The 24,863-nt window shown below is 39.6% G+C and overlaps 1 long non-coding RNA gene across 6 annotated transcripts in view; it reads left to right on the forward strand.

Annotated features, from left to right (window-relative positions):
- LOC120407352 overlaps nt 1-24,863 on the forward strand; it is a 102,282-nt gene that overhangs the window by 41,635 nt on the left and 35,784 nt on the right. For 2 of the 6 annotated variants that reach the window (XR_005599899.1, XR_005599900.1), the window contains exons 4-5: nt 1,839-1,892; nt 6,498-6,634. The exons of 1 other annotated variant lie outside the window; for it this stretch is intronic. This is a non-coding gene — a long non-coding RNA (uncharacterized LOC120407352). Of the gene's footprint in view, nt 1-1,838; nt 1,893-6,497; nt 6,767-24,863 lie in introns of those variants that run through there. 3 more of the 6 variants (XR_005599901.1, XR_005599898.1, XR_005599902.1) reach the window with 3 other exon arrangements.

Consider the following 24,863-nt stretch of genomic DNA (forward strand, 5'->3'; position numbering starts at 1 on the left):
CTAGAGACTTTCAGAAGCGCTCAACACCCAGCAGTTTCCTCTGAGACACATTGCGAGATCTGGAATGTGTTATTGTTTACATAGTGTTAAACCTGTTGAATCGTTATCCTGAAATGGGTTGTGTAAAGAGAGGTTTTGCAGATATTCCAGGGAATGGAATCCTGCCTCTGAGACAGCTACTATGTCAGCTTCCTGGCCTGTACACTTTGGAGACAGTCTCCAAACACCCCACATTGGGGTGGATGGTCCACTCACTGCCTAGAGCTCTATGGCAGGTAAGGAGTATGGATTGACCTGACTGGACAGTCCATACTGCTCCCCTCACCCTGACACAGCAGAACTACATTAGTGGTAAAAATAGTAACAAATGTTACTTCTGCTGCATGACCCTCATGGAGGTCTGATCTTAACCTCAGTTTGATAGTTTCTCTCAGTGTGTGTGAGTGTAAGTGTGACAAGGTTGGGACTCACCACAGCAGCGCCTCCTGCTGATCATCCTTGGGAATTAGGAGAGTCCAATGGAGCACCCTCTCTCGGTGGTGTCCCGCCCGTTGTCTTGCCCTTGGTTGGCGTCTGAGCCCGCATCGCTCTCCAGCTCGTGGTGTCCTCTTCCAGACCACTGCCTTCCGGCAGTGCCCCTTAGTCCATCCATACCCCCTTCTGGGTCAGGGGAGAGGGTGTGTGTCAATCAGCTGTCTCTCTGTGCCCTGGCAATGTGGGCAACTGCACCCCCAAAGTCACACCCTTCTTAGCAGGAGGTTGGTGCAGCCCTAGATGGCCACTCCCACCAGCCCGGGTATAAGGGAAGGAGGGGGGGAAACCCAGGCCCGCCCACTACTCTGGTTCCCAACCCAGGGACCCTCTAGTGGCAGCCATCCTGCCCTCCTTCTCTTCCTCCATCTGTCCACATCCCTGGGCCGCTTCCCCTTCAGCCCCTCATGCCAGCTAGGCCCTTCCCCTCAGGGCCTGCAGCCTGGCAGACCCCAGGCTGGAGTTCCCATCTGCTCCCCTGGGCCTGCCCAGCACTGTGCTGTGCTGTGCTGTGCTGTGCTGTGCTGTCCCTGATGCTAGTCTCCCAGCTCTGGAGACTGACTTTCCCCTATTGAAGGGCTGGGACAGACTGCCTGCTGCTATTCTGGGCAGCCTTTATATATGGCTGAGCCTGGCCCTGATTGGCTGTCTCCAATCTGGGCCCTGATTGGCTCCCAATAAGTCCTTTTCCTATTGGCTGTCCATCTGTGCAGGCCCACTGGCCTGCTGCATCCTAAATTCTCAGGGAGTGGGGAAGCCGCCCCACTACAGTAAGTAAATAGGTTCAAAGTATAGCAGAAGAAACAGTTCTTCCATGACATGACATTCATATCCAGTGTGACACACAAGACATTTTACTTTCTGAATCAAGAATAAGTTCAACAGAAATACAGATGGTTTGTAAATCCTGACAAAAGTGGTGAAGTGGACGATCTTTCCTCTCTTTTTTGGACTCTAGTGTGACCTTTCATCAAGTGGTAAAAATGGGTGCAAAGCCTGAATTATGCAGCTAATATTGTCACCACTTTATGGATATCGTCACGAAGACCACACAGGATCAAATTAATACAGGGTCTGAAGCAATATGCTAATGAGACTAGTACTCCCTCTGTGCTATTATTACACTGCTGCTATTGTCCACATTGAAGAGGCCACATATGAGGGAAGCTCTGAGGTGATCCAAACATTAAGCAGACCTTATTGCTGACTTTGAATGTTCTCAGTGTGGTTTTTTTAGACAATGTGTTACTTGGACTGCACCTGTGTGAATGCATATGCACTGTCAGTGTCTTTTCTTATGGTTGCAGTGACCAAAATGTTGATCAACATTCTGAAGCAGTGTGAGAAATATATTCAAAGGGGTGAGTATTTTGCTAATATACAAGACAAACTTTAAACAATCTGTTTGACTGTTTATCCAGATAGGAAATAGGACTTCACGGATGGATTATGAGTGCATCTCTCATTTGTCTGGCTATGCGAGAAGATAGACAGGAGGCAGTGAATGTGGTTCAATTAGGCTACAACTTTATTTACCTGGAGTACCCAGCAATAAGTTGCACAGTGCAGGTCATCCTCTTCCTTAATCATTTTCACATATTCTCCAAACTGCTCCCAGCTATCCTGCTGCTGGGACCCCCACTGGCCTCCCTTTACATGAGGCAAATGAGGGCTATAAAAGGCATGGGGTTGGTTCCCCACTGTTCCAGATAGAGAAGCCCAAAACCCACTTCCTCAGATCCCAATGGGGGCGGGGCAGGGCTAGGGGAAAAAAAAGGCAGTCAGCTCCCTGCTGTAACAGATGTAAGAGCCCCAAAACTTTCTTGATCAGCTCCCTTATGGGACACTTTGTTTCAAATCCCTTTCCAATCCATTTTATCCAATAACTGCATCCTTTCCATAAGACACCTATCACAAGCAGGCACCAATAATTAGGCTTGGCTAGCTTCCCCTTCATCCCCCTCTCCCCCACTCCCTGACAGAGTTTCCAGATATTCAGGAAGGAATCAGTGACTATCAGACAAAATTATATCTGCTCTCTGAGCCCTGATTAACTCTGATGCTCAATAAGATATGCCCTGATGAAGATTCAAACTACCTTGGGTACTATGACATACACTCAATATCCTAATGAACTTATTGAATTAAGGTGAATTAAGACCTTGGGGTCAATTATAGTAAAATTGCAGTTGTGCATGTGTTATTATGGAATTGTATATATGCACTAGTCCACTTCCTATAGAATTTACAATCTGTGGAAAGTATTAGGAGCTTCCCAGGTATTGTTCCAAAAATTCCTTTGAAGAGAGAATCTGGAAAAGCACTTGAAAGAGAGAGAATATGTCCCAATTTGACTTTGACCCCATCCTTTTTTTTGCTGGGAGGAGGAAAAACAACATGTACTAATTACACACTTTTTTTTGCATGGATCAAGCTCAGCAAAGACCCATTAGCATAAATAAAAAAAAAAAAAATGATGAGTGTACTTATTTTGTGCTGAAGCAGAGATGAACTAATGATCACAAAAGAAACCCCTTGGGTCGGGTTTGGAAGGACTGTTCCAGCCAGAGCCCAATTTAGGGTTGGGTTAATCTCTGGGAAGATTAGCATGTGTGTGTAGATTCTTATTGTTAAGGTTCTCTGTAGTGCCTTCTTTTTAAGTTAGGTTTGTAATCACTCTGTTATCAGCCTCTAAAGAGAAAGCAAGTAGGGATTCTTGGGTAACCTTCCTCTGCTAAGAACAAACACAGGGAAGCCAAGGAATTTAGCAGCCTGGAAATACCCTAGTCAGAAGAAAGATTCTGGCCTCCACTCAAGGCAGACAATGGCTGGGGAGCAGGAAGCTTGAGAGTAGGTACTCTTGCTGGACCACTGAGGGGAAATACAGGTTCAGTTGCCTTGAACTTGACAGGTGGGTATAAATTTAGCCACCTATTTACAGGCCTCTTGGTCAGATTACCCCTTTGAGGCTTCACAGCCCCCATACCTACCCTACATTGCTACGTATCTGACCAAATAATTGTCCCCCAAGGAATAATTCCTAGATCAACCCTAAATCCCACTTAGCTCTGACCATCAGTTTGATCCCCTTACACCTTCCCACATTGTGTTAACCAAGGTGAAGAATAATGGCATCTGGTGTCTCCTTCTGGCCTTTGCTTTCACTCAGGCTCCTCCTGCTGCAGCTGTTGGTGCCAGTCCTATTAAGCTAAGAATATGCTTCCTGATTTGTCACTGAACATCTCCCCCGACCCCATATTATGTGGTGTAGTGGAGGTTGCCCTAAAAGAGGCAAAGACCCCCTTTTCCTCCAGCAAATCAGTCTAGTACTCACCGCACAGAGGCTGCAGTGAGCACATTTGCTGACTATACCATTGGCCATGCAAGATACAGAAATGGTGGAGAATAATTTTCTGTGTGGGAGTTAATACATTAGTATGGCTCAATATCTAATTCTTGGAAGCCAATACTCTTTACAATTGAGTATGGCTGCACACAGGTGTAGTCATTCTTTCTATTTTCCAGTCAGTGAAAAGTGTATTATAATATATAGAGAGATTAATCTGCACCCCCTAAATGCCTTGTGAAAAAACTTATTTTTGCTCCATAGAATGTAGCAAAACTATTGACATTGAGGTATCAATGCTTGATACCAATGATAAAGCAGAAAGAGGCAATACAGTTGATCTGTGACTGCAAAAGCCAGTTCCTCCCTCCTCAGGCTCTTGAGCCAGATCCTCGGCTGGTGTGAATCAATGCAACTGCATTCATTTCACGGAAGCTATACCAATTTACAGCAGCTAAGGAGATGCTCTTTGTTACTGTTTCAGTATATATTCTACTGTATTGCAGTAAGACGAAGACAGCTATCATCCAAAGAAGCATAGCCAAATATTTAATCTGGATGATTATACCAGGAAGTCCAGATAAGCAACTAATTTTCCCTTGATGTATGTGCACAGAAACCAAAGTGTAATTTTCCCATATGAGAAAGCTTTGGAGGTCACTTAACATTTAATGTTTCAATGAATGAAGTGTTCAGTACTCTGGTATTACTTATGTTTGGATTTTTTATCCCCCAGATGCAGGCATTACAGCCAAATAAGAATAAAATCATTGTGTTACCTCTAATTTATATATCAGATAACACTTAATTGAAATGGCTTGGTGAAGGATGAAATAAAATAGTCTGTTAGTGGGGAAGTACATACCATTAGAGTTAAAGTTGTGTCAGCATTTATGTTTCCCTTATCAATCCTGTTTTGCAGGGTATTGTAACAGTCGTAAAATTCATATGGGTTGAAAAGGTGTTTAAGGTCTCACAACTTGCCACAAACTGTGTGCTTAAATTTAAACACAACTGATCTACCGGCCTAGTCAGAGCTCTGTATTGCCCTGTGGAAAGACTCTGGTTCACATAACCACCCCTGGTCTAATAGGTCTGGATCCACAGGTCCTGCCATGAGTGCAGGGGACTGCACTAGATGACCTCGTGAGGTTCCTTCCAGTCCTATGATTTTATGAGCAGGAAAGGCCTGCTTGGGTGCCGAGTAAGTTACAATGCAGATCCTTTGTCCAACTGAAGTGCCATCACTATCAACTGTCTCCCACCTATGCAGTTCTGCTTACAGGGTCAGGGCCTTAGTGAGGAGTGGGGTAACTGGCTAGGACATGGAATCTTAAGGTTGTGGCTTAAAATTGAGAAGTGAAGAAATCTCAGAGCTGCACCAAAAAAACCAGGAGATCATTGACGGGAGACAACCCTACTATTTATATAATGATTTGGGCTGCCATTAAGTTGTAGAAATAAAAAAAAAATAGAAAGGGGAGGAGGAGAAGTAGACACAAAAAAGCTCCAGAAAGGCTTTTATATTCTTAAGATTCCCAAATTCAATTTTTAAAAAACACAGTTTTACAGGGAAATTGCTCCATAATGTGGATTAATGCCTTGGGCAATTTGAGGGGGAAAACCCCTAATAATGATAGAGTTAAATATGATTGCATATGCTCTGTAACATTCCTCAGAACAAGTTTCATAGGGATATTTAGTACAAACATAATGCTAAGGTGTAGGAGCCTTACTGACATTATGGAACATAACAGAGCCTCAGGTCAAAATCTACATTCTAGGCTAGAAGCTCATGGAATACATGTTTAGGCAACAAGTGAAATAGAATAATGAAGGAAACCATCTCACACTGATGAATGAGAGGTGGGGATTACATTTTCATAAATTAGTCAAAACAGTTCAAAAATATTTTAAACTCTTTTGCAAAATCCAAAAAAGGTAGAAATTAGTTTTCACATGCAAATGTTCAAAGAAAAATTAAAGGTAGACCCAAAGAGTATTTGTTTGATAGTTAATTTGTCATAGATTGGGGGATTTAAAAAATTATATACAATTCTTCAATAAAATATCTTTTCTTATTCATCCAGTTTATGGAGCTCTTGCTAGTGAGAATGAATTTGAAATTTAAAAAACATTAGAGCTATCATTATGTAAATAACTGATTTTTTTCAGTTTGCTGGAAGTTCAATAATATTTTCAAACAAGTTGGAAAAAAATGTTTTGGGTCAAATGAAACCTTGTGTTAGGTATTTTTAATAAATTCAAAGGAAATAAGACACCTCTCACAAAACAGGAGTGGCACATCTTAAAAGCTAATGTTTAGGACACTCACCTGGGATGGGGAGACTCAAGAATGAATCCTCACTCTGGAGCAGGGACTTGAACCCCAGTGTGCCCCCCCTCCCACTACTCAGGTGAGCAGGCAACAGAGTCATGTTCACAGTCTCTCTCTTTGGGCCAGTTACTATTCAGCTATTTTCTACAAAGTGGAACAGTTTAAACAGGAGAACACAGAGGTCCACCGCACAATAGCCAGGTTAGAACTTAGTATTAGTGGTTAGGGCTTATCTAGGAGCGGGGGCATGTGGTTCCAATTCCTGCTCTAATTAATATTTAGGTGTTTAAATGAAGAACAGCTGCAACAGGAAAGACTGAGAAAGACACACCCAGTAGCCTGAGGGCTCTTCTAGGGTAAGAAGAGTGCGACTTGAAGTTGATGCCCCTGAAAACAGTCATACTAGCTACAGTTTACAGGTATTGTGCAAGCTATCCCATAGACTTCTGTCAGTGCACCTCAGTCCTGACCCACAATACTCTTGCTGTTTAAGAATGAAGCATCCTGTAAGTAGACAATGGCAAATTATATGGTGTTTGTGACATGGACGAATATCCAATAGGAATCGATGTGAGATAACCAAACTCATCAGAAATGATCTAAGAGTAAAGGGTCACCACTAGAGCTGGTGGGGAATTTTTCAAGCTTTTTGTCAAAAAGTGCTATATTTGTCAAATCCAAAACTGTTAGTGAGACAAGGTCAGTTTGGACAAATTTCCCAACTTTAAAATATATCGAAAGGAGTTTCACAGTTGTCAAAATGTCTGGTTTCAATCTTTTTCTAAATGAAAAGTTTGTGATGGGATTTTGGTTCAAAGTGACTTGTTTTTGAAATTTAATCTAATTTATACTAGGAAAAAAGTTAAACATTTAATTGAAATGAAACATTAAAAAAAGTCACTTCAATTGGTCTGAACTGATTATTTTTGTTTGTTGGGTCACAAAAATTTGAGGTTTCAACTTTGTCCCAATTGGGTTTAGAAAATTTTTCAAAAATTCAATTTCTCATAGAGTGGGAAAAGTTTCCCCAATGAGCCCTAGCCTTCACCATGCAATAGCAAAGATCTTGGCAGTGTACACTATTTGCCCTGTTATATGTGCTGTAATATGTTGGCAAACATGCTACTGTAAGAAATTTGTCATTTTGATACAAAGAGGGGAGCAAATTCCTTTCAAAGAAAGAAACTAAAGCCAGCTGTAAAGGCAACAGTGTTTCTATCAGCCTCACCTTGTGCTGGATGGGAATTTCAAACCTGATAATGGAGCCAGCAGGACCATAGCACGTCACTTTGTTAGCTATAAAGGAAATGAAGATCGTGTTTATCCATAGTTTGGCATACACTTCGAGTTCCTGAATGAAACAAAAAAATAAAAAAGCATTTGGAACTGGGAGTGGATAACTAGTTCATTAAGCCAATATTTCAGTTGAGTTTTTCTGGTTGTTATCCAGAAGGAGCTACTAACCGTAGTCTAGATGAATGACTACTGTATCTAGTCCAACTCCATACAAAATTAAGGAGGAGTTTTTTAAAGCGCTATTAATTCAGTTCAAAAAAGTGAGCTGTCTTGCTTGGGCTTTTATATTTCCAATCTACAAAATGATGTACCATAAGACCTGTATCTATTTGGAGTTCAGTATGTGATTTAGAAAGTTGACCATTTTTTAAGGCAGCACTCCTCACCGCCTCATTTTTAATGTCAGATTTCCAGTTGATTTTCAAAAACCAAGAGAGGCATATCCACAGAAGTAGCACATACCTGAAAAATTTTAAATTTGGTATCCTATTCTTTTAAGGATCACACTGACTTTAGGAATCCATTTTCTAGCTGTTGGAAGATACAGGAAGCTAGTGCACTAATGAGCTCATTTCTAATCAAATTTGCTTATTATTCTTTGTTGCCTCCTGAGTACATCACCAGCAGTTTATCAAGTTAAAAAAAATTGCTAAATAAGCAAGCAAGGAATAGATCAGTTCCTAGCTACCAGTATTGAACCCTCACCAAGGTTCTTTTGTGAACATACTGCTAACATTCCCCTCTCCCCCGGCCTCCTGTACATGCTTTCCATTTTTCAAACCAGGTGTAAAGAAATTCAGAGCTATTCCTGCCCATCCAAATCCCAATCCTCATCCTGTTCTCCACAGGTGTGCAGAGCCTGAAATGCTTCTGCTGAATTGAGGTGGCCAAGCCTCTGAGGACTCTGGCTTGATTTACAAATGTATATATGGGTAAGGGGGAGAGGGGATGGCTGAGGTAGTTGTGCATAGGCTACACAAATGGACAATACACATACCTTCCAGCCCTACCTCAATGCTGAAGATGGATATGATTCAACAAAAAACCATAGGAGTTAACATACAGGATTAGACCAGTGTCCCATCTAGTCCAGTGCTCTCCCTGATAATAACTATTACCAAATATTTCAGAGAAAGGGGCAAGACATTTTTAGTGGAAATGCCTTGTCCAGAGAGTAAGTCACTTATCCTCTGAAATATAGACAGGAATGCTTAGCCATATCTGGGGAGTACCTTGAGATTTAGCTACAGGTGAATCTATCTCAACTCCCAATCCTTTTGATGTTCAGCCATTTACTACTGTTCCTCTGCACCATCAAGAGCATGGGAGATGTACAATGAACTACTATTCGTTTCCACTTCACCACAACCAACAAGAGAGGTGAAGCAGAAACGTAGTTTTATTTGTTTATTTGATAACCTTGTACATCTTAGTAGCAGAAACATTAGAAATTGAAAACATTACACATAGCAGGGGAGTAATTTTTACCTCAAAGATGGCTAGCATGAAATGAAACCTACTTTTACTGCATATTCATCACAAGAAAATATTCTGATGATTTGTCAAGTTATATGGTGGGAGAGGGAGGGCACTGTCAAAGGGACTGGAATCCAAAGAAGAGCTAGGCATAGCTCGAAAACTGGTCGCTTTCACTAACAGAAGTTGGCCCAAGAAAAAGATTTTACCTCAGCCACTGGTCTCCAAGTTTTTCTTTTTTACATTGACAAATAATTTTCCAAAATATACATAAATTCATTAAATACTTTGGTCAACCCAAATCTTCATTTTTCAGTTAAATAGAGCTGGATGAAATATTTTTGACCATAACATTATTTAACACCATGTTTTTAAGACCTGATCAGAATAGAATTATGCACACATTAAAATACAGGAAGTTAATGTATAAGTGTATCTTTATCAATCCCAATCCATTACTGCGAAGCATGAAAGGGGACACTTTATATGATAATTTGAGGATCAGTTCACATTCCTTCTCTGTCCTCTGTCAAACACACAAACACCCTAGAATCCTATTTTAAGTGAGATCTTGGGTATGATAGCTTTTAATGCTATTTACTGTCCCTTTCAGCAGCTCAGAGCAGCTTTAGATGAAATGGTGATAAAAATGCCTATAGCCAATCTCAACTAGTGCTCTCAGCAGTGGAGCTATGCTGGTACTAGACCAATGGTGGGGGAATGTTTAAAATTCTCAGTGAAGACTAATCTCCATTAGTTCAGTTGTGATCAAAGTCAAGGTCATCAACTTTACTAGAAAAATCTATTTACCAATGTAAATTACATTTGGTGCTCAGGAAGTGTATTAGATTTGGTAATATTTTTCTTTCCCCATCTTTTATAAGAGGGTGCTTTGTGTTGGTGCACATAAACTGTATTTAGAGGGCCATTCCTCTAACATTTCTTTTAGATAGTAAAATCCCCAGGGTGTGAGCTGTCATTTACTATGTTTATACAGTGGCTAGCAAAATGGGGCCCTGACCTAGTTGGGATAACAAGTATCTAGTTTCAGCACTTTCAAACCCTGCTGGAAGTAGGAAGTGTAGATGTGCACAATTATGAACTAAAATGTAGTTGTGGAATAGAGTGGGGTGGGGAGTGAAGAAAGCCCTATTTTTTCAGCCCTCAGAAAGTTTGAGTTTAGGGAAAGTTCTTGATGAATCCTTAATCAAGCTGATTCATCCCTTCTTTACCTACATGAGGTTCATTGGTTGCTACTACATATAAATTCATGGTTGATCAGCTCAGAGAAATTCAGTGAGAGAATCCTGGTCTAGCCACTTATACAGAGAGAGAGAGATGAAGAACGTGAAAATACTCCACAAACCTTCACTCAAGATAATGTTCCAGTTTTCATGAACTTTTTTGTTCAGGTCCAGTTGTTTGCAATGTAGTCTGAAAAGAGGTCCTTATTTATGAGGGGAAGAACTCTCAGTCACCAGTGATTGGAATCCTGTGCAAAGTGGCTTTTTCAATCCCTGCTCATGAATACGTCTTTGTTAGACCAAATGAGAGCTGCCTACATAACATCTGCCCATAATGCATGAAACTCCCCTTTTGATCTCAGCATCCATTTTGGATGGCTAAAAGACATCTGTGCTTTGAGAGGACATTTCCATGAATTATTATGGCTAGTCTTTGTTCTTTTTCTAACACAGGAAGAGAATTTTTAACAAAATGTTTCCCTTTGATTTCCATGTAGGGTACAATGTTTAATACTTTTTGGTATAGAAATAGAGATTCTAACTTATTAGGGATTTTTTTTTATTATGAGTTTTGTATATGGGAGGCAATGAAGTATGATAAAACATCCAAAACTGTAGAGAAAGCAATAATTTATTGTATCCTCTAGGACTCATCTTGTTCTAAAATCTTTTCCATGTAAAAGGGCTTTTAAAAAAAAGGATTAAATTCAATGCTGTAATTGTTATTCATTTGAATATCAAACAAATTTCATTCTTTGACTTCCCTTAATGCTAGTATCCAGAGAAAACAAAATCAATTTTACTTTTTTCATTCATGCATCTAAAATAACCTAAGCTTACTGTAGTTTAAAGGATTTGGATTATTGGACTGCCTGACAAAGCATATTTTGTACATAGCGATTTAAAGGAGGTCACCTCCGTTTACTAGAGGTTTAGGACTCAATAGTCCACTAATCCATCTGAATACTTCAGGTGAAGCGAATCAGTTTAGAAATTAAGAAAGATGCATTTAGTACCTTACTTGATTTCATTCTCTTATCTGTAATTTAGAAGGATTTTAAAGTATAGCCACAATGAACTGTAAACCCTAGAGATTTGAACTCTGACCAATGGGCTCCTCAGAATTGTTCTGTGAGCCAGGCTATAATTATCTCCCTCATGAGCAAAAAAGATGATCTGAATATATATGAAATGGAGGAGATGGTAGATAGGGATGCCTGTGTTGCAAGCAATACTTCTCCCTCTTCCTAGGGATATGCTGGAAGGTTGGTGGCTGATAGTGCTGAATGTAATAAAAGTCGGTGTGCTGAATTTGCCCTTTCTTCCAACCCTTTCTTAAGAAGCTTTAGAGCAAATGAGTGTACCTTGTGCTCACCTAGCAAGGTGTTAGTAGAGCTCCTTCCTGGTATTCACCTACAATGCTGGAACAGCGTAGTTGCTGAAAGGGACAGTAAATTAAATGCATCACTGTCACACTCAGAATCAGACCCCTAATAGGATTTTAGAGTGAGTTTTAAGGGACTGACTAGCCAACAAAACAAAAGGGAACACGATCTGACCCCCCTGCCCCCCAATAACATTCCAGCTATCCCTTTTTAAGCATCTCAGTGACTGAAAAAATTCTATTTTACCAACTGAGAATGGTGGTAGTGCTCGTTGTACAAAAACAGAAACAAATGCTAAATATTTAGAATTGCAAGATTTCGGCTGCATCTGTACAATAACAAAGGCCAATTTCAATGTATCCTGAAACCAGAACCATGGGGCAAGCACTAACTGCTCCCTCACACTGGTATTTGCAGAGGTTTAGAAACAAAGTTCTGATTGTCTCTTAAGTTTAAGGACTGTTTGTAACTGAAGAATGTCAGTGTCACAAGGCAGAGTTTCTCCCCAGCTTCCAAGCATACACTGCCCCAAGCATACACTGCCCCACCCAGTCTCCTTCAAAGAAGTTTAAATCCAAACATAAGCAAAATGAACATTTTTCAGCTCATCCAGCCCTTATTCAGACAGCTTTGCACTCCACTAGCTCTGGAGTTATTCTGGAACAGCAGAGCCACAGCAATCTTCCTGGGCACCTGGCACCTTGCTCCACAGAAGTTAACTTCAGTCCTCTGTGGGTCCTTTGCCCATATACAGCTTGCTCCCAATCAATGCTTCTCTACCTGCTGTCTGACCAACCTTTATAACGCTAGGTATAATGCTCCCCTTCCCCCACCATAATTGACTAATTGGGATCACCAGCTCTGACACAAGGGTGTTGGGTCTGGTTTACTCACAGGGACCAGATATCCTATGACAGTCAAACACTAAAAGAGGACAGAGGGAAAATAAATTCAGTGATGCTCATGAAACATAATTTACAACCAATATGAATGGAAAATTCCATGTATTACTTACTGGGGCACTGACAATTTGTTCTGACTTTAATTAAATACAGTCTAGCATACAAGGAATGTCCAGTTCCACATTTGAACAGTATAATCTATACATTTTAGCTACCCTGGTGCTTGAAGGAACATTCCATTTAAGAGTGCAGCATGCATGCCCTTTCATCAGTGAGAGGGTTAATTGTAGGTACAGACTGTAGCCATTAATCATCAAGATCCCCCAATCCAAGAACATGTCTAAGTAAACTTTTGCAGAGGGACTTGAAAAAACAAATGCATGATATGCCCAGATGGGTAGTCACTGATGCCACCTTTATTTCTTTAGCCTTCTGGATAATATACAAGAAGTCATATACTACAGATAATTGGCAATGATCATTAATTTTTGATGTGTTCTGAAAAGCAGATTCCACAGCACAACGCAAGTTGTGAATGGTGAACAAATTCCTAGAAAACCTGTAACAGTTTTAAAGGCATTTATTCAAAAAATGTTATGTACAACACCTTTTTAAACACAAACATATTAGTATCTGAGCATCTTACAAAAAAAATGGAATGCCCCTACAAAAGGGGCACTCTCCTCTCTCCTTCCCATGCAGTTTATAGAAGGGTCAAATTCCAAGTGGTTCCACTCACCACCTTTTAGTGAATCAGCTTTGAGATTGCACATGACATCTTACAGTCTCCATTAGTGGTCTGTCATAGATGTTAAAAATAATGTTGACAGAATTAAGCATTTTGGTATGTCAGGTTAAAGCCCCTACGAATAGGTCAAAGATGTGTCCAGCTGTCATGTTCCTCCATAGGATACATGGGAGAATCTGACAGTCACCATAGAATTTAGCAGAAAGTGTAGTATGCCTGGGTATAAAAGTCCCCCACACACTATACATTCAATTTAGGAATTCCCTTGCTCAGCTAGCTCTGGCAGCCCTTGACAAACTGATGTAATCTGAGAACCACCAAGAGTTCTGCACTGGCTCTCACGGGGGAGTCTCATGGTAAGTGTATGCACTTGATTTTTCCCCCCCCTGAGAATGGGCTTCTATTATATACGAGGTCAGATTCAAAATATGCCAGTTTTCTTCCACTGCCTCCTCTAGGCTCACGAAGCACTGAGTAAACAGCCAGAAATATCTGTGCAAGTACAAGTCTAGCTAGTCATTCAGCCAGTTTTCAATAATATAGGCAAAAGCAAGAATTTCACCAAGCATCAGGTCATGAATGATGAGAAATTTGGTGATCTCACATTTTGCATTCCTCACACAAGTAGCAGAAGACAGTAGTGCCACATTGCTAGCATATAGTAGAAGTTGAAACCTTTGTCTCAAAAATAAAACCCCACAGAATACGCCCCTTTCTGAATCTATGTCCTTCCACAAAAATCCAGTCTCTTGCACTTGCACAAACATTTTGCTGAAGTAGACCAATGTTCTTTCTGTTCGTGGAATTTTTCAGGGTACTTTCCCAGTGGGTCATATGGTTTAAACAAACATGGTATTGGTTGCAGTCCCCAACCTATGAGTACATGAATGAGCAAAACACAGTTTCTTCCTTACAGATGTAAATAAGTTGTTCTCTGCAAACTTGAGTTAGTCTCTGCTAAAATTAGATCAGAACTAAAAATGAAGAAAGGCAAGAATGTAAATCAGAATTATGTGACTTGTGAATTATGAGAAGTTCTGATATTTTGTGAAGCACTGGAGCTAGAAAAAAATACTTCCAAGTGTTTTTCCACTTTCCTTGAAATATAGTAATTTACAATATATCTTACCTTAAAAAAAGGTCAGTCTTAGACCAGGCAAAATACAGAGCATTTACCAGATGCTTCTAGAATCCCAAACATCCTGGACCAGTCTGTCCAGGAGTGTGAGAACATATTGAAACACACTCATCAGTTCACTTCTTGTGAAACACTGAATTTTAAAATTGAGATATCATGACATTGACATTTAGGCTGCTCATCTACAGTACATGTTTCCAATGTTTTTAAATTAAATAAAAGGAAAATGGAACATCCCGCCTTACACCAAGAGATTGAATTAGACAGTTGCCTGTCAATTTCCCTAATGGCAAAGCGAAAGTGCAATTATCTTTCTGGTCCACATTTTAGAACTATAATGTGTAGCAAAACTGTTTGATGTACTGAAGACCCTCTTATTGTAAAATATACTTTGATTACAGTGAAGCATAGCAATACATACACACACACGTCCAATCCTACAAACCCTAACCATCCATCAGTCTGAGCTATAGCATGATAATTCCCTTTAAATTAAATAACTCTCCCATTCCCCCATTTCTTGCAGCCAGCAGGTGGAAGAAAATAGGTCAGTGGCTTGGGTTGGCTGAACTGATCCAGATAAAAGAGGAACTGACCTGGACCTTTGCTAAAAATACAAAGTCAACTTTTTCAGCAGTTCTGTAAAAGTTTAGTTAATTTTGTTTTTATTTTCAGATACCGCTACCAGCTAGAAATGCAAGCATTTTCCCTTTAAAATATAATATAATGCTTACATTAGTTCTTAATGCTGGCTTGATAGCACATAAATTAAAGGGAAAGGAAAGCAGAGGAAGAGCCATCAAAACACAGGGCCCAAGGAAAGAACTTCCTTGTCACCTGCCTCCTGGAGTCATCTAAGTTTCAACAAATGCTGTCTGTTTAAGAATCATGGGAAAGGGCAAGTAGGGATGGCATGGTCATGGCACAAGTAAAGGGTAACAGCAGAAGAGGCCAGAACACAGGCTGCCATTAGAGCATTAGTATCAGAGATATGGCAAAGGAACAGAAGAGGCCAAAGCAAATGCTGTAATCATGGTAGAAGCAGCAGAGTAGGTAATGACAGCAACCGCACTCACAGCATAGCTAATGGTTCAGTCCTGCTAGGGAAACAACACATATAGGAGCCACACAGAGCATCAGTCGAGGCACAGGCAGATACTACCATCACAGCAAGAACAGGAACAGCAATAGAGACAGAGGGAAATGCATCAGTCATGCCAAAAGTATCAGCTGTGGCATAAACTCTAGTACATATCCTCTCCCCCTACTAACTATAGCTAGTGGAACCATGAGAGAACTTTCCTGTTTTTTGATCAATCATTCCAATAATCCACCTGTCAGCCAGTCTCCAGTATCATCTTTTGTGCTGATTTTTCAGCTACAGCAAATAAATCACCTACTCAGTTTACTTATGGAATGATCACTGATCAACTGCACAGAGTCTGAAGTCAACCTGAGCCGCTCTGCCTTAACACCTACAAGTATTAGCTATTTTAGGTCAAAGTGCCTAGCCTAGACTTGATAAGGACCTGAATTTGTAAGCCAATGGGCAAGGCCAAAAATTACAGAAGGGGCTCCTACTGCAACTCTGGAAAGAAATTGAGAAAGCTGTTTGTTCATGGCTTACTGCTGCTGAAGACATTAGTGCAGAACAAAGCGTCTGAAGAAAACGTATTTTCACCTTGGGCATTGCTAATTAGTCTCGTATTCCAAGTAGTTATCTCTATCTCAGCAGTGATAATAATACTTACCTTAAGTTACATATAACTTTAATTACTCACAGTAATTCAACAAGAGCATATTTGCAACAAGAGCACATATGTAAAAGAAACCAAAAGGACCAAGGCTGACATATAGCATTACAGAGGGCAGACAATAATATGCCCAATCTCTACTAACAGTTATATGCTGAATCAGCATGAATACTTAAGAAAAAGGTGGCACTGTAGTAAGCAAATCAAGCCCCAAACAAAAAACAAAAACCCTCATCAAGAGCCTGATTCAAAGCCCATTGAAGTCAATGGGAGTCTGTCAAGTGACTTCAATGACTTTGGATCAGGCACAGAGGTGGAAAGCTCTTATAAACTTTGTATTGCACATTGGAAAAATGTGACTTCGCCTCCTATGGACTTGAGATACAAGGACAGTCCATATTTTACTGTAATAGGAAAGCTTTCACACCAAGTACTTACAAAAGAGAAGTGCCAAAAATAGGATATCTTCCATTGTTGTTTGCAGTGTTGTTGTGGCCTTGTTGGTCCCAGGATATTAGAAAGACATGGGTGATACATTATCTTTTATTGGACCAACTCCTGTTGGAGAAAGAAACAAGCTTTCGAGCTATACAGAGTTCTTCAGGTACTCAGAGTTTCACAGCTAAGTACAAGATGGAACACATTGGACGACCTAAATTCCCTTGCAGATTTCCACCATAACTTCACCAGCCACTCTGCAGACAACTATACACAAAAGAAACCCATAGATCACCACACCTACATCTACATCTACAGCCTGGCCCTCAGGTACCACAGTATGCTCCAAGGAGAAAGTCTGGGATACACACCTTAACACACTTAAAACTGGCTTCACCAAACAAGGACACTCCAGAGAAATAGATCAGATCACATGGTGGAACAGGATACTCAGATACCCTGAGAGAATTTGCTTCAATAAAAAAAATAATAACCAAACATCCTTCAATAAAAAAAATAATAACCAAAAACTTAGTCCAAATAAAGACACTGGACTTTTAGCTTATTACAACGTGTAACCCACTACCTCCCATTTTTGTCCTATGATTGTATGGGTGTTAATGGGCCACTTCACCTTGAATGGCCCCTTAGAATATATGTTAGCTACTTATTTACCTATAGTAGTATGAGTACCTTTCCCAGACCTGAAAAATTCTTCATACCTCAAAAGCTTGTCTCTTTCATCAGCAGAAGTTGATCAAGTAAAATATATTTCACCCACCTTGCCCCTCTAAACACAGGATAGATATTTAGAAATTTTGTCACCCTTTTTAGAGTAGTAAAAGGGGGAGGTCTCCTAGCCAGCAAACCTGAATCCTTAGCCTGGTTCGCTGACTATTAACCTGAACAAGTAATTTTATTGTAACTTTGCCTTAAATAAAAAGAAAAAAACAAAACTATAACCACGTAATATTACTACAAATATACAGGTGCTCCAATAGACCAACCCATTTATCATCCAAATGGGAAACATTTTGAAGCTATTCATAAGAAAATTACAACTACAATTGGGACTCCATATTTGACTTTCTGGCTAAAAGGATAACTGTATTAAATATAAACGTTAATGTTTAAGCTCTAAGAATTTCTGAAATGCCCTCTCTCTCCTTGAGTTCATTAAGCCTTTACAGAAACTTTAAAAGCTCATTAGTTTATTTCAGGTTGGATTTCCCACTGCTGAATTTCAAACAGCAAGAAATGAAATTTAATGATTTTACAGGACATGACCTCTGTTTCACCTACAGTATCTTGAAATGGTAACATACTTCATTATGACCTGAACTTCATCTTCTGTTTATTCCCCAAAACCAAACCTTCAAAATCTAAATTACCCATATTTACTTTCCATCTTTAAATAGCTAATTTTTTTTCCTTTTTCTTGTTCAGATATAACATGTAGACATAACCTTGCAAGTTTTCACTTTTTTTTTAGATCATACTATTAAAGACAATAAAAACATGCCAGATATTAACTTTGTCCAGGAAACAAGAGTATTTTACTCCATGGGGGTTCAATTAAGAGTTATTCTGAAACCAATCTATTTGATAAGCAATAGGACATACCCTTTGTTTGATGACCCTACTCATTATTGGAAACCCTAAATTTATGCTACCATTATCATAATATATCATACTCAGATTAGACAAGAGTGAAGAAATTTGGCTCTCTTCATGTACCTCCACAAATTATGGCTTTCAGAAACTTGAACATCTCCCTGATTGATCAAAAGATACTACTAGGTTGTTCATCAGTGTTAGAAATACAACAGGCCAATCCTTTCCCCAAAACTCACTGCTTTAGGTATTTTGTAATAGAATTGCCTTCTGCAGGTTTTATTGCTTCCCAGTTGTTTGATGTTGTCCTTTGACAGGTAGTTTTATTTTATTTTGAAGGTGTTTAAAAGTATCAAAATATATTCAATCCAAGCTGAAATTTGACTAAAGAATCATCAGTATTGCGGTATTCTGATGATCCAATAGTCTAATGAAAAAGCAGTAGTCAACATATAGCAATTTCTCCTTTTACATAGAAACATTGTCAAAGAATCAAGTTGGCTTGGGAGCTAGGCAGTCTGACATAGTGGTCAGACCAGAAGTCAGGCTAGGTCTAATGCCAAGAGGTCAGAGTCCAAGACAAGCCAGAGGTCAAACCAAGAATGAGTCATCAGGAGGCAGGGAAGGCCAGGTTACCAGTATATTAGGGTCAGGCCCTGGGTTACAGACAGCAACCAAATAGCAAGGTCAAGAACAAACTAAGGTCAGAAGCCAGATTCTATGGTTCCCTAGGGGTTCATGTTGGTCTGTACACCTTAGAAGAGTTAAAAACTTGACAAACATTGAAAAACATAAGCTTGGGGCTGTGAAACAACTATACATTTCCCAGGGGCAGATAAGTGAATGGATGTGAGGCTCATTAAGGACCTCCCCCTCCATCCCCACTGCTGTCTTTGAGCTCTGCACTCTCTCCCACCAACTTAGATGACAGATAACTGCATAAAAGAAAACAAGGAAAATGTACAACGGGTGGAATGCAGTGACTTGACTCATTGAAGAAGTCAGTGTCCTATATAGATCAAAACCAAGAAATACAAGTAACTTAGATTGCAAAAAAAAATTGTTCTATGGCAGGGGTTGGCAACCGCAGTGTGCCATTAAAAATCCTGCCCAGCCTGGCCCAGTGCACTCTTCTCCGCCTTCTGCTCCTCCCCCCCGTGGGGACAGATGCTTGGTCCTGCCAACCCCCCTGCCTCTTCCCATAGTGTGCTGGGTTCCTGCCCCTCCTCCACCTCTCCATCCCTCCCTGCCGGAGGATCAGCTGATGGCCCTTGGGAGGAAGTGGGTCGGGAAGGAGCAGAGTCAGCATGCTCGCTGCTCCTGGCGGAGGCAGAGAAGAAGTGATGGCAGGGCCTTGGGAAAGTGTGTGGGGGGGTCAAATAGGGGCATATCCTCTCCAGCCCCCTGCCCTGACCCCTCCCCCCCACACCCCTCTGCCCTGACTCCCCACTCGTGCATCCTCCAGGCCCCTGCCCTGAGCCCTGCGCACCCCCCAGGCCCCTGCCCTGAGCCCTGCACATCCCCCAGGCCCATGCCCTGAGCCCTTGAGTTAAATGCTAGTGTTGACTGGTCTTCTAGTGGTTGATACAAGGCCTGTTGGAGACAATGGAAAGACTTCCATTGATTTCAATGAGCTTTGGACCAGACACTGGAAGTATGCACAAAAATTTAAAAAGGAATTCTGATTATTATGTGTAGCCTCATTACACTCATATGTCAGATATTGGCATATGTTCTGTGTGTTTATATTCTGATCTTATCTGATTAATTAGGGCCATTTTTTCCCTGGTTTTCCATGTACCTTCACTTTAGCTTGCAAACACCATACAAGATCCCAACCCAGAAAAGCACTTAAGCACTTATGTTGTCCCATTGGAGTTAATGGGGTTATTCATATGCATAAAATTAAGCCCAGTTCCACCCCCCCCCCAAAGGACCTTATCCTAAACTCATTGAAATGACTGGGAGTCTATGTATCTCCATGTGCTCTGGCCGAGTCTCAGAGCTACTAATTAACCATCAGTGTACAGTTGCCTAATTTGTCCATGCAATCATAAGGTCACTTTTGCTTTTGCATATATTTAACATGGGTCTGGACTGCTGCCACTAATTTTTGTTAGTCAAAGGAGGCCATTGCTCTCATAAAATATGCATTAATTAATGGACAAAAGCATGTTTATTTAAACTTCATTTTAACTTTTTGCTATCTACAAGACCAAGGAATTCAAATGTTATGAAGCCATTTAGGCACCATTAACCTTTTAATAATCAAATAACAGTTTCAGTTGTGGCAGGTTCATTTTTGCTTTCCATCATTCAGTACTTGATGACCCAACTTCCTCCCCGCATCCCCCATCATGATAACTAAACCATTTAAATCTAGATTTCAAAAATCTCTGAAATTCATGTTTTTTTAAATTGTCTGAATTCAAATACAAAATATCATCAAGTATGTAATCAATGAACTCCAATAAAAAAAATCTGTACTTTATTTCCACTACACAAGATCTTGACTATTAGATCTCCTACATGCGATCTTGAACAGAATCAGAGTACTCTAATCTACACCATAGCAGTTGACAAAACTAGAGCTTCAGACCACTTAGCGCCATAATTTTTCTGAAAAAAAAAGAAAAAAAACTGTTGCACTCATTACTATTTATTTATTTATTACTATTTATTTATTTACTTGTACACAACTCACAATGCTTTACAAGTGCATGAGAAGCCAAGGTCTCTGCCACAAAAAGCTTGGAGCATAATGTTAAAATGAAAATACTGAGGATTATGAACAGGAAGCTTTGGAAGCCTAAAAAAGAAATGAGTGTTGTACAGGGAGTTGATGGAGACGAGTGAAGGGAAGATGGAGAGTGCACTAGACTTAGCGATTATGTAAATAAAGGTACAGTCAAGCATGAGAGAAGGAATAGTAAGGAGAAAGAATTAGCTAACTATAGGATATAAAAGGAGAGATTGTATAAGAAGAAAAAAATGCTGACTCAGGGGTAGGGCTTTTCCATAGACTTTAAGGTATAGAAGCAGAAAACGCATCTGATGAACCTAATGGAGCCATCTGCTTTTTTCAGACATGATTCATTTAGAAGCTCTCCAAGTATAATATTCAAGTAATGCCAATTAGTATATTAGCACATTGTATGTGGGAGATAAACACCTGTGCACAATTTTTTAAGAGGTTTAATACCTCATGTTGACTAACCATAGAGATGATAAACCAGTATGAAAATACAATACCCAGCCACATGAGAGTGGGGGCTGCTTTTCCTTAGGATGCTTAAAAAAAAGGATCTAGGGTAAGTGCTATTAAAAACAGGAGGTACTCTGGGTTTATGCAGGTTTTTGTCTTTTACTGGGTGTAATTTTCTGGAAAAGTTCCTTCCTTGTTCTGCACCAGGACTTTGGAACTGCTGAAGCAGAGACAACCCCTGAAATATTTATGATGGGTTCCACATGAAAACCATTGCATAACAGAACACTTTAATATTGAACATCCAATAAACTGACTTATTCTTTAATACTCAGCCTTACCACAGTGTATGATTTAATTAACAGCTCCAAGTAAGCCTTCTTCATTACACTGTGCACTGTGGTTAAGCCTCTGGTATTATCTTCATTTGCTGACTAGCTAGTCTGTATACTGCAAATTAATTTCTGGGGCTTTTAGTGTTTTGTGCATAAAATGGTGCTTTTGGGAGGCTAGACTCATTAATAGATGAATCTAGAATCCACTATTCACGGATTATTTGTGGGTGATGCAAATGTTAACCCTCTCTTTACATAAGATTTGCAATTCTCTTGGGGTGGGATGAGAGAATGCTGACTGGAGGCCCCACCTTAGAACCAGAACTGAAAGGGAGAGATCTCCAGCCCCTATTTTATTGTGTGCATATTAGGCTAGATTCTGAATTCTGAGTATACTCCAGATGTATATTTTATACCAGTGTAGATATCAGAATCCATCCCTTTTGTGCATTCTAGGTTGAGGCCCATTTTGGTGTTAATTCAGTTTATTTCCATCTCCACACATTATGGCTCTAGCACTATAAAAAACTTATGCATGGGATTAAGTATGACTAGTCCCATTGACTTCATTGAGATTACCCACTTGCCCAAAATTAAACGTGTGTATGAGTTTAGTGAGGTAAACTTCAGGGAAGAAAAAACAGTCTGTCACTCATTTCTCTCAGATGCAGTTACCTTCAGACACAGCTCAGGGGAGAAGCAGGGAAAAAGTGTACCAGTTTCCTTTGCAGTTTCTTCTCAGGGAGTGAAGGAAACTTGTGTTTTCCTACATCATGGTTTTCACTACGTCAACCCATCCACTTTTGATTCCATTCAACTCTGTTTCAATTCTACAGAACTTGGATCACATGAACTGAACACTGCAGTTTGGTTGATAGGGACTGGCAGCGAATCAAGCCCTGTGGGTTAAGTTGAAATTTTAACTATATAAAAACCTTGAACCTCCATTAGGAACACCTAAAGTCCATTGACCCAGGACACCTCCCCTCCTTTTTATTATATTTAGAGGGTAAGACAGCTTCCTCCATCATTTCCACTGAACTTTCGGGGAATGTGAAGTTGCCATTCCCCACCCAGTCGGCTCCTCAGGGGACCACTTGGTCGGGGTATAGCTGTGTGAATAACCAATTTTTTGGTTTGCTGGCACTTCAAAAGCATTGAAGTAGAATCATTCTGGGGCAAACAGAAAATGATATTTTTTTCAATTTTTGGCAAATCAGTGTTAAAAAAATGTTTTGGCTCAAAACAGAATGTTTCAATTCTGAGCATTTAAAATATATTGAAGGCAATTTCAAAAGGAAGACGTTTTGAACCAAAAATAAAAACATTTTTAAAAGTCATAAGAAAATTTTTTTTCAACTTTTTAAAAAAGTATTTTTCACACAAAAAAAATCCAGTGAAACCAACAAATTCCCAAAACATTTTGGTATAGTCAAATCTGTCTCACATAGAGACCACACACCTAAAGAAGTTTTTTTTTTCCCAAATATATTATTAGTAGTAGTTCTTCCTGTTTCCTGTTATAAAAAAAAATCAGTGTTTTCATTTGTTGTAAAAATTAAAGAAATAGGATGAAGTTGCTGAGATACTGATAAAGGGCCTGATCCAGAAAAACTCCTATTAATGTCACTGGACATTGCATGAGGCTTAGAGGCCTGAATTGGTTTCTTGTCCATGAAGTGTCTAAGAAAGAAGTGAGCTCAAGGAAAAAAAAAAAAGACTGACTGAAGAAGACCTTAAAGTTGGTGATGCTTGGAAGAAGCCATGAGGGTTCCATTAGTTTAGATGGAGAATGTGTGCTAGGATAACAAACAAACTGATGATGAATAGGACAAGGATGAAAAAAAATTGTTGAAGACACTAAATAATTCTGAAAGTTTTGACAAGGCACATCTCCAAAGACTGGGAAAGAAAGGCAGACGCATTAGCAACTTGCAAATCCGGGAAACTTATTCTGAAGAAAAGTTGTTTTTTCAAGAAGAAAGGAAAAATTGAAGAAAGAATGACCCATTTTATTTACTTCCCAGTCATAAGTGTGTCAGCATCAGTGATCTCCTAAACTTCTGTGTAAGATTCCTTGAAATGACAGCATTAGTACATTTGCTAAGAGCATCTAATAATGACTTTCTGAGTATTTAATGTGGTTCTTATAGCATTATAATAACAGGACAATTATCCTAACCTGCAATATAACAGGGGAGTCCCTGCTGGTAATTTGTTTCACCAGTTGGAGCTACCCCACACCTTGGTGCCCTGAGGAACACTGATCTGTAGGTTACTGATTGTTTCCACTGAGTATGATCATAAATCAGATTTGAAAACAAGGACAGAGCTTGATGTGATTTAAATGAGACTCATTAAAGAGATAATTAAATGGTTTTCCAACAATGTTCAAAGAACTTAAAAACAATAAGGTGATCACTTCTGATGTAGTTTGCAGAGAACCCTAATCCACAATACAGCTGTGCATTGTGATACAAAGTGCATGTAAAGCTAATACTTTGCATTTTGATAACTTGCTAATTGAAGGATTCCTTCATCCCTTAAGAATATATATTGCACCTTAATGTGATATGCATCATTAAGTAACAGGTGCCTGGAGGACAAGTTGCTTAACATCAACATATTTTTAATGTTGTCTAACTCTTAAGAAAACGTATACCGTCTTAATGCAACCAAAGCTTCTATTTTGTAAAATAGTCTTTCAACAGATAATGTTACAAATTGTTTATCTGCACACATAATAATTTAAATCTAAACACAAATTCAGCCAACCAGATGACTGGATTATTTCAATGGGTCTTATCCTTTTTTTTTTTTTTTGCAATGTGGATGCTTCATACTGTAACACTAATCATTCTGAGATTGCTTCATTTTAACTGCTAGGTTGTTCCATTTTAAGGTTAAGCCAAATCCTGCTTCAGTTATTCAAATGAATGGCTCCATCAAAGGCAATGGGACTACTCATGTGAGTAAGATGAAAAAGACTTGTCCCCGAGGGAGACAAAATACACTTAGTTTTAACAAGTTTGATTATGTGTATTTTTCTTTCACACATTTTATGTATTATACAAGTTGTGCCTCATTTACTATAATTATAATTCATCATAAAA

The sequence above is a fragment of the Mauremys reevesii genome, linkage group 6 (assembly GCF_016161935.1).
Source record: "Mauremys reevesii isolate NIE-2019 linkage group 6, ASM1616193v1, whole genome shotgun sequence".
Classification (NCBI taxonomy): Eukaryota; Metazoa; Chordata; order Testudines; family Geoemydidae; genus Mauremys; species Mauremys reevesii.